Source organism: Fulmarus glacialis, unplaced genomic scaffold, assembly GCF_000690835.1.
Source record: "Fulmarus glacialis isolate BGI_N327 unplaced genomic scaffold, ASM69083v1 scaffold6674, whole genome shotgun sequence".
Taxonomy (NCBI): domain Eukaryota; kingdom Metazoa; phylum Chordata; class Aves; order Procellariiformes; family Procellariidae; genus Fulmarus; species Fulmarus glacialis.
The window spans coordinates 85,654-97,195 of record NW_009209888.1 but is presented as its reverse complement, the minus strand read 5'-3'; positions in this window follow the sequence as shown (position 1 = coordinate 97,195).

The window sequence follows — 11,542 nt, the reverse complement described above, 5'->3', positions numbered from 1 at the left end:
TGCTGATCCAGCAGCAGAAAACAAATGTAAAAGCCGTTGCAAGAATATAAATGGAATCAGCATGCGCTATGCTGGTTATAAAGTAATGAGATACAGTGCCAGGAGGTGGAGCAATCAAGAGTTGCACCAGTCTGGGCCAAAACACTGACCCAAACCATTAAGTACTTCTTGTTTAACACTGAAAATTTTCTGTAGTTTTAGGAAGAGAACATCATAACCTACTTTCCTCAATATGCTGGAGCTCATCCTCATTTTCATTAGGCCCATTCATGATTGCAAGATAAATAGAAGTGCCATAAATAGAACTGTATTGGCATAAACATAATTTCTGTACTTGGCACTTGACTTAGGTAAACAACCGTGCACTTCCAGCAAGCCTTAAGGTTGGAGCCTCATCATTTTACACTGTCAATGCAGTCTTCTAGAGTTAGGCAATTTAAATCTGAGGCAGGCTGAATTGACCTTTGGGGTTGTCTTCTTTCCTCCATTGATTACAGAAAGAGCTTCGTGCAGCAACACTCCTCACTTGTGCACCCCTGGTGCTCAGGGTGGGGAGGCAGGCCAGGATTTTGGATGGAGCGTGTCTGGGGATGTGCAGACCTGGGGTTTCACGGGCCAAGCAGGTCCCTAGGGCACCACTACCCTGCACTGCAGCAGAGCAGACTGGCTCTCAAGCTGTTGACATGGACAATGGTGACCTACAACACAACAGCTGACAGTAGGACTTTGTCTCTGGGAGAGGCAGGTGCTCCTGCCCATTTTTTCTGGCTCCCACTGAATTCCCAGGGCAGCAGGAGCTGTGCACCTTGCACAGAAGTAAGAGAGCAGTTGCAAGGCAGCAATTCCTCACTGCCGGGAATGGAGGGAGATGGATGTCATCTTCACAGCCTGTCAGAAGCCATGGCATTGGGTTCACCAGGGTTTCCAGCCAGTTCTCTCAGTGATGTTAGTTTGAAGCTGTGGATGTTAACATAGAAGTCATTTACAAGATGGTACCTCCAAAGTCAGCTTTCAAATGTTACGTGTCGCTGAAATTACAGAATGAACAAAGATCAATGAGTGTAATCCCACACAACTTTCTCCTAGAAAAAGAAAACCCGCAAGCAGTCTTTAAAGAATAATGAAGATGTAATACAGCGTCTAAGAGTTTGATTGTTTGTCGTAACTGGAACTCCTACGCCTTAGCTGAATCCATATGGACATGCCTGGGACTGCTATTAAATTCAGTGTGTGTGTGGGGAGCCTGTTGAAGGTACAGGGTTGTCCTGTCCGTATAGAATCAGCTGCAGGACTGGGGACATGAACAAGACCTGACATTTGTTTGCAAAGGAAATAACTTTCTTGCACTGAAAAACACACACCCAAAGTTTAAGCAGTGCATTTGTGCTTTTTACCTTCTTGTGTAACTCCAGTTTGTGAATTAACTTCTTCCACAGAGTTTGCAGACTCCTTCAATGGCCGTGCTGTTCCCAGTGAAGCATGCAGCGAGTAGTTAATCATTAATTCTTCATGGTTCGTATTTGCTGTCTGCTTTACTGCATATAGTTTGATACCGTTCCTTCCAATAGACTTAATGCTGTCATTAGGAGTCACATGCTGGATCTTTATCTGAACTATTATCACAGTCCAGACATAGCATTACAGCCTCCCTTTGTAAGCCAAAGTTATGGAGTTCAGAAAGGCTTAAAACTTAATAATACTATGGTTTTTATGGTAATGGAACAGCTGCAGTGGCAGACTGACACATACACACACCCTGACTGACCCTGCCTAGTTGCTGTAAACAGGTGCATCTAGAGGCTAAAGCTCTTTTTTTTTTTATCCATGACACTAATTTCATTGTCAAAGTCTAGCTTGACAATTGTGTGTGTGTTAGGATAATGTAAAGGAATCCAGACACATGTGGTGAACGAAATTGCTGGCTCTTGCAAAGGGGGTGAATTTTTAAATTGGAATTGCAGTTATCATTGTACGGATAAAACAGCCGGCCACTTGCAAAAAAAAAAAAAAAATCTTTTGTTATTACTGGAAATCATAAGCTGTATGATATGGGGAGACTGCCCTCAGAATAATAAAAATCACCACAAACTGGTGTGAATTATGGTACGTAGCGTTCATTCTGGGTACATTCTAGGAAGCTCTAAACCTTTATTTTAAAATCTCAGATATAGTCTGGGATCAGATTCATATGTGCTTTGGAAGAACTAGTTTCTCACTGTGTTAAAGTGCACAAGTGGGAAGGCAGAGGCATTTGAAAACTTCAGTTCAAGTGCCTTAGATCAGATCACTAGGCCTGTGGCTAACCTATTCAACCACACTAGAAACACTTTCCTCCTCCTCGCTGTACATTAGTCTGCTTATTTCTTGGAAGATAATCTCTAAGATCAGGATCAACAGTAAATAATTGCATTTGGTGTTCCCATTTGTTGACACCTTCCATAGGGAATGCAGTGAATCTAACTTACATTGGATGAGTCATCTCTCACGCAAGTGTTTTCTTCCTTCCAGCCACTTTTGGAGAGTCGGCTTAACAGGATGTGATGCCCCAAAAAGGCCAAGTGAAATCTAAATCGGTTACTGTGGAACCACCAAAAAACTGTTTGCATCAGTACACCACCTTCTATAGGCTAATAAGCTCAGCTGAGAAGCGAATGGTACAAGCCTGGGTGGAGTCCTGTGTTAATACAGCTATAATGCTTCCCATAACCCAGCAAGATTGTCCAGGGCGGCTTCCAGTATCTCTGCATGACACTGAACTGTGCCATATGCACATACCCTCACCCCATGGCTTTTCAATGGGCAGGTTTCCCTTGTTTCAGGTAATAAAGGGCTTTTCCTCATCCATGTGGAAAATCACATAGAATATAATAGAGATGAAACCAATAAAGACGTAGAGAAATGTTCTGTAGAAATTAATTTAGAATTAGACCCGTTCTGAAAGTCTGTAAACCACCCAATAAAATTCAACACAGGATTAGATCTCTGCTTTAGAAATTGATGAGTCAATTGAAAGGTGAATATCCTCTTTAAATTCCATAGGGTTTTCCTCTGATGACTGGAAATTGTGTAGAAATAGAGTCATGTCTTTTTAGGTTTCATATTCTCCCAGCCAGACACTGAACCCAGAGTTTCCAAAGACAGTTTTTGTCACTCTTTTATAGAGTATTTCTTGGCTTTAAAATTGGCAGCTGTGACCTGAGCATTTACGGAGATGTCACAATCAGGCTTCCTCTGCTTGATATCTGGAAAAGTCATCTTTACCTGCCTTCAAGAAATTAAACTTTCCAGACAATTTCCCTATAGCGAGACAAGCTATGGACTTGTAATGTCTCAAAATTGATTTAGCGATATTTCTAAAAGAATGCTCTTAATGATTTTTAAGCAGAGTAGTTTTGGATAAAGCCCACTGGAGGGTGGTCAACTGGGTTTGAACTTCCTTGTGTTTAAGTCCAAAAAGTTCCACACATTTTTCAGAAACTAGTCTATCAAACAGTGGTCAATCTGCTGTCAGATTTGATAAAAATTTAGTTACCATATGTGCTCAGTATATCATCCAAAACAGGAAGCACAGCATCCGATGAAGTAGATGACAAAATGCCAGCAGCGGATATCTGGAATATGTGTTCCTCAAAAAGAAAAGATATTTTACCATTGGGCAATAGTTCACAGAAATCAGCTGCAATTGTCTCCTTTCACTTGGTGCTCTGCAATTCAGATACTTGACTTGTTCTGAGAGCCTTCTCCACACCCCTTGAAATTACTGAAGAAAATGATAGTGATTAATCTCTTCTGCAAGTTTGCCAATGAATGAAGAACATAATTTCCCTTTAACACTTCTTCAGTGTGCACTGCAGATTTACGAATTTAGTACAGACTGTAATTTGGGTTTATTTCAGAGAATTTTTTAAAACATATGTGCTTATTTATCAATCTTTAAATACTTTAGCCTTCCCCATAACCCCTATCTCACAAGCCAAGATTACAATTTCTGTGGTTTCTTCCAAGATTGACAAGGCCCAGCAGTTTTCAACGTTTCTCTGATGTTTTAAGTGGATGTCTCAGTCTCTTGCTCTCTCCCTTTTAGGGACCAACATTTTGATTAACATCACACAGGTGTGCTCTGGAAACACTTGGCCCTCCTGTGACTTTCCTTCGTCAATGTTGTAAAAGATTTGTCTGGTACTTTCCATTCCTGGTCCTGACAAAATAATCTACAATAATACATTAATATGTATGCATTATATGTAATTTTTGTTTATACATAATTGCTACCTAGATATAATAGGAACAAAAGTCCCAGACATTCAAGTGACAAGGAAAGCGAGGGGCCCAACTGTGGTTTTTATAGACGCCAAGAGCCAGCTTTGGCTGTTTGCAGGGAGCAGGGTCCACACACACCTGGTGTGGCTAGAATACATCTATTTATAGTGCTTACCATTCTCTGTTCGGGTTGTGTTTGGGTTTTTTTTTTTTGTGTAGAGGGCCTGAATTTGATCACATTCAATTCCTTCCTTTACGTTATCAATGTTTTTCTCTTCAGTATTTGCTTGTCTCAATTTTGTGTTTCAGTAAGTATCAATTGTTGGTTTTCTCTGTTATTTCCAGTACTTCACTTATTTTGTTCCACTTTTCCCTGCTTCTTTTACAACCCTTCTTCAGATCTTTTGTGTCCAAGCCTGTTAAGTACACAGACAGTTATGACAATATAGCACTAACCAGAATATAACATGTAAATAAGTGTGTTTCCCAGAAATAACTGTATTTCTTTTGGCTGTTCTGTGACATGACAAATCTAGTTCTACTGGTGCCACCTAAAGTGAAGGGTTATTATATTTGCTTTCACTAAAGCCAATATAAACCAGAACTAAATTAGAACCGTTAGCTATGCTAATGAAATTGGCAACATTCACCGACAGTAGCAACGGGAAAGGCAAGTGCAATATACGACGATGCACGTGCCCCAGCTCCTTTACAGATCAAGATGTGACTCACAAATTCTGGAGTCACCGAACTGGCAGCAATATAGCCTGGTCAAGGGAAAAACAAACTCCTCACCAAAGGAGAGATTACATTGCACATTAAGACTTCATTTTGAAGCAGGCTTTTACAAATTGTTTTATTATTTTTCCTCAGTTCCTGTGGGAAGACTGTCTCGCTGCAAGATAAAGAAAAGAATAATAAGAAAATTTAAAGTAATTAACCAGAACTACCAGAAAAGTTCCTGTCAATCTCCAGACTCTGGGTTTTCATCCCTATTTAAGAAGTCAGGCAGACTCTGCTCAGAGGTTCAGCTACCAGCTCTGAATGATTACCCCAGAAACATGGAGCATTTGAAATAAATGGAACAGCTGTCTGTTTCGCCTCAGCTATAAAAGAGACTGTATTTCAATAAAGAAACACAAATAATGAAGTATTTTCTTGGGCTATGGTAGGAGGCAATTGGGAGCTTTTCCCTTTCAGCCTGCTGGTTTCCCCTGGAGCTTAGAGACCACCTGTTCCAAGGAGCTTCTGGGGCTGAATGGCTGAAGGTGGATTTCCTTCTGAAACAAACCAAAAGGCATGGAGGATGCCAGCACTCCAGAGTAAGGGAAGGCTCGCTATTGTTGTTGCCTCAATTGTTTGAGGTTTTTTTGCTTCAAATAGAAGGGTGATTTCAGCCAAATATTATGTGCTTGCTTAGGGCTTGTGATTTTTTTGGTGATTTGTCCTCATGCTTGCATTTTTTGTATCTATTTTAAAAAATGTCAGTGGAATAGTTTTTCTTCTAACAGACAAGGAATAGGAACAAACCTGAAAAGGGGTTTTCCCCTGACTCTCATTTGCACTGAGCTGTTTTGAGTCATCTGACAATGCCTGAGCCAGTGCAAACACCTGTTTTCTGGGGCACAAAATATTACCGTATAGCAGTTAGTTTTGCAGCCTGACACAGATATGCATTTTGTCGTTATTTTAAATGAGATGAAACCTTCACGTTTATAAGAAGAAGTGTTTGGGTTATTTCTGGGCTGGGAGGAAGGATTAGAGAAGAAACTTTTCTATCCCCTTTCTTCCCTCCCAGCTTTCTGCTGACCGCTGGGAGAGAGCCAGCACGATACGGCACAGCCTCTGCTGTAAGTATAACAAGTGACAAACCGTGACTCCCCTCTGCTCTCATCCTCACCGAGTAAGGTGCGACCTAGGGTACACTTGACATCCAGAGATGCATGTCTGGGAGACAGAGTGACTCTAAGGGGGTTTGTGACTATGTGGTTTATGCAGTTCATTATGAATTTCCAAGGGAGAAATTCCACATTCTGGATGAGGAAGAAGAGATGGCTATATTGTTTTAACAAAAAAAAACTTTTGGTTTTCCATTAAAAAAAAAATCACTTTCAAAACACGCAAGATTGTTTCATTAAAAAATAAAACTCATTTTTAAAGCATATTAAATGCGTTAACACAGTGCCTGCTGCCAGAAGAGCCCCACTGCAGCGCTGTTGAAGGAAGGAGGACAGCATCGTTATTTATGAGCGTCTGCACTCTCTCAGCCTTTCATGAAACCCTAATTTTATCTGGCAGCTCTTAAGAATCTCTGAGAAACTGGGTCCTTTGTTACCACTGCATCCATCTAACTTCTGCACCTAAAAAGACATAGACACTTTTTTTCATAAATAAAGAAAAGAAGTCCAAACTTTCCGACATTAATGTCACACTACTGTTTTAGGCCCTAAACCTTCAAGCTCCTCTCACTGGGCAAGCACCAACAAGCACCCCTTTTTGCTCAACTTCCAACTCTAGATTTTACAATAATTTTGCTGAGAACAGGATGAGGCCTCAGTCATCTGTTTTCATTGGGGGAAAAACAAGACAAAACAAAACAAACAAAACCCCTTTATTACTCTTTGACAGGAGTAGAGTTAAGCCCGAGGGGGTTATTTTTCTCCCATTAACTTTTTCTAACCTCATCCCTCCCTCATTTTCTTTCTCAGATTTACTCCCAAACAGTTCATGCATACGTGTGCATGTGCCTGTGTGTCTATCTGTGTGTGTATGTGTGTGTACGTGCACATTTATCCTTGTAATGAAAAGGAATCTATCTGTTCAGATAATTTGCTGTTGTTTGCAACATGATACAGCTAGTCCTTTTGACTTCAGCGTGAATAAACAGCTTGATCCCGTAAAATAGGCCTTTTCTCTCCCAAGAGCTTGTTCCAAGATTGCGGAACCCAGGCTAGCAAAGAACATCTGCAACAGCTAGTGGAAACCCTAAGAATTCTTGTGAATAAATAAATTGGAAACTAAGTTGGAAATTTCTCAGTGAGATATAAATTTTAAAAAATGAAATCCAGTTGAAGTACCCAGTTTCCCTGGGAGAATACAAGTCTAGCCAACCCAAGTCTAAATACATGTGGTAGCGATCACTGTATGCTGTTTCCAGTTTATCATCAAAAACAATCGTAGCAAAATTATTGTCATTCAAATTTAGCTTCTAATAAAGTAATGTTACACTTTTTATCATAAGTTTGATTGCAAACGTCCTTTATACTGAAGATGATAGAAAAAGATGAAACAATGCATTTTTTAAAACTTCCTCCGTATTTTTTCCCTATTGCCAGATATTACCAGAATCCTAGATGAAATTAAATGTATCAGTAAAAGCCACCAATGACGAGCAATACAGATCAGGTAGATTTAAGGGCTGTAATTCAAGTTTTACATCAGTCTGCTTTTCAAAATATTCATGGTGGTAACTCTTTGCAGATCAGACTCAGTGAAAAACCTCTTTTCAAAGGCTGAGATCTCTTAACTATTTAGACTTTCACTTTTATACTCTCTCTTTTCTTAGACGTGCCTTCTTGATTTCAGTTGCATGCTCACTGTCCCAGTTATTAAGTTAACACAGTCCCCTAGAGAGTGTCTTCAGTTTTTTTGATGCTTACCACTGGCAGAGTGTTATAAAGAAAACATTTGGGTTATATAGATTATAAGCTAATAGATAGAAGTTACCAGCTTCGTGGGAAATACTTCACTCATAAAAAAAAGGCAATATTGTTTGGCTTGATTTAGTATAGCTTTGGTACGTAGAATAAATCATTTGCAGCTGGCTTACCCATGCACATGCTCTGGCGGTGAGGTACACATGCATGTTATCAATTCATTATTTGTGCTGCAGTTCGTTACCACTTATGTGCTGGACAGCGACATCACTGTCTACCCTACATCTGAGGGTATAACATTAATGGCAATAGATATCAAGCTGTTGGGAGGAAAGCAAAAGCTAGACTGTGGTCGGATTAACATTTGATTGCCTAAACAGTACAGCTTTGAAAGCATGGGAAAATTTGCCTAGTGAGCAAGCTGGATTTTTTTAAAAAACATAAAGCCTGCCAAGCTCCCAAACCTAAGGGGAAAAAAGAGCTTGTGGAGAACTTTAATTAAAGTAAATGGAGAAATCTCCCCTCCTTCTCCTAAAAAGAACTTAAATATTCTATTTTAACTCTACGCTCATACTGGGTCTTTTTCTCTACTCAAAAAAAAGGTTAAGCAAGAAATTTTCACAAATGTTTTCAAGTCTTCCAGTCCTTATTTCCGCTTTTTTGCCTATTATGGTGAAGAGGAGAAAGCCTGTTCAAATGAATGCTGGCCCAAATTGTTCCACAAGACCTAGTGTTTCTCATAAATATGCACATGTACCAAGTTTAGTCTACTTTGGAGGCAATATGAAGTTTGCTTTCACTCTTTGCTGTATGGATGCAGACTACTGAAGTGACTGTACTAAGGATGCCCTCTACTGAGAAAAAAAGGATAGAAGTCTAAATATAAGAGCTACAGAGAATCTTCACTAGCTAGTACAAGTAGTAAAAAAATGATTGTTTTCAGGAGTAGAGAACGTTGAGCTTTATTTCATTTTTCAATTTGAGAACAGTTCTGATGAGAGTGTGGACAGACTTGGCCACAGAATTACAGGTTGTAGCTATACTAGTAAATTAAACTGGGCCAGGGAATGTTCCCAAACAATTTGTCTTGATCATCTGCACTGTTCAAATGCTGCTATTTTTGCTGACACAAGTTCGCAGCTTCCCAAACAATTTCTAGGCATGATTTGGCAGTTGGCACAGGCCAGCGTCCATCTTGAGTAGGGTGGAGTTGGCCACCTTGTTTTGGGTGGCCAAAGCAGTTTAATACTATAGATACACATTGCTCTATACCAGCTGGCATCATGTCAGAAAATGATCCTGGGCAGATTTAACTTATCAGTATAGGTGTAGCCTTAGAAAACAGGGATACAAGGATCCTGATAAGATCATCTACTTCTTGCAGTCAGGTAGATCATGCATGACAAATGCTCATTGCTCCTGACAGATGTTTGTCCATCCAGTTCTCAAAAACCTCCAGGGACAGAGATCCCATAATCTCCATTGGCTGTTCATTTAATTGACAAGCATACTAGTTTTTCTTCACATCTAAAATGGACCCTACAGCAATGTTAGGCAGCTATTATTTTCCTAACCTGGTGGACTAATGAAAGAATATGTTTCTTTCCTCTTTGCAGCTACCATTTAATTATTCGTGATGACAATATATGGTTTCAGTCTTTTCTTCTTAAGATTAAAAATACTCAATTATTTGAAAGTTTCTTGTGGGTCATGCTTTGCAGGTCTCTAATATCACATACATATATGAGGTATTTAAGTCAACACATTGACAAGTAATAGAGCATAAGAAAATTCAGTCAGTAAACTGACTTCCCCTCTATTGTTCATGTAAAGACATACACAGCTCCCAAGGTTGAGTCATCTCATCCAAAAACAGCTAATAGAGGTATGATGAGTATGTTCTGAAGATACTTGTTTCCTTCCACTGACAACGGAATTAGTCCAGCTTTACTAACTCCTACTGAAATGTCTTACAGAGAAGTGCTAAAACAAGAGCTGGAGAAGGAAGAGTGATCTATTACGATTGTTTGTGAAAAATTGCTAAAAAAATTCTATCAGCAAATCCTAAATGCTTGAAAACCGCAACACCTATGACATGTTCCTGTAATAGCTACCGCAGGCCCAAACAAAGCCGAATAGCTTCCTGACAATATGAATAATTTTGTTCTTGCTCATTTGCTTTCATGATCAATAGCTCTAGTGCAGTCAGCTGGCACATGGGCTGCAGACATTTATGGGAAAGCAGTAAATGCTCTGCATGCTGGGTGAGTGGATCTGATGACCACAATATCTGTGTTCAGAGGAGTCTCCTGAGGGAAAAACAAATATTCTGTCTGAATGTGGTCTACACGGTCTTCTATTTATGGGAAAGCAGTAAATGCTCTGCATGCTGGGTGAGTGGATCTGATGACCACAATATCTGTGTTCAGAGGAGTCTGAATTGTGGTCTACACGGTCTTCTTACTACTACGCACAGGGTGACACACATAGTGTAAGACACTACCAACTGTCAAAATGGATGCAACGACAAAAGTGACAGGCTTCATTGAGCCCATTTTTAAAGGAGTATCCAAAATACATCCTCCGACATTTTATCATCCTCTTAGCTATGAATAAGAGACAGATATAACTAGTCTTGGCCATTGTAAGAGCTCTTTTTCTGGAGCCTGAATATCATCTACAGTAATAAGCAAAACATTTGTAATGGAAAGCAAAGCATTTGTGGTTTTGCCAGAAGGAATGCAATATTGGGAAAATTGTTTTTCAAATTATGTTACTCACATGCATTATTTACCAAGTTTTCTCCACCCTGTCAAAAGGAAGGCCTGTTTTATTCCCAATTTCTGTGTCAAAAGAAGTGGCCTACTCCCTCCTTTAATGTGGGAGAAGGGAGCCCACCAGCGTTTTTTCACTGACACAATCTGGGCACTCTCCTGAGTCCCCTCCCTTTTCAAGGGTCTTTGAGGTTTTTCCATGTCTTTTGATCCCAGAAGAGATGGAGCCAGACAGGCAAATGCTTCCCATCACTTGATGGCCTATCCATTGTTATCTGAACTCCTTTGAAGCTGGGAACCTGAAGCTCTTATCTGTGCCATTGTCTCACCTTTCCTGTTAAGTTCTGCAGCCTTTCCTTTTACAGTTTCCTTTGACTTCCTTCACTGAGCATTCAGACAGGCACCAGTACGAGAGAAAGCAGAATCACACACAGCCCCTGAAAGATTGCACAGATAGCTTTCCAGCATTGCCCACAGAGGCAATTTCAGGGCATGGAGGAGCAGTGGTTTTTTTACACGTTTCAAGAGAGTCTGCCCAAAATATCACAAGAAAGTGATTTCTTGGTGACTATGACAAATCACACAGGGTGCATGTTGGACGGCATTCCCTGATTTCACCCTCTTTTGAATGGAATGTGCGCCTGGAAGCTGCAACACAATGATGTGAGACTGCTGTGAGAGTCTGAGGCATCCTCTCACTAGGGTCTCTGGTGACAAGGAGCCCTTAGATAAAGTTCAGTCATTTGGAATTCTTTCTGTGGAAGGATATTCTGCAGTCTAAAATCTATATGTCTAAAAACTGAAATGAAATCAATGCTGTGTTCTGACTTTGACGGTGTGGATTTTTCTATA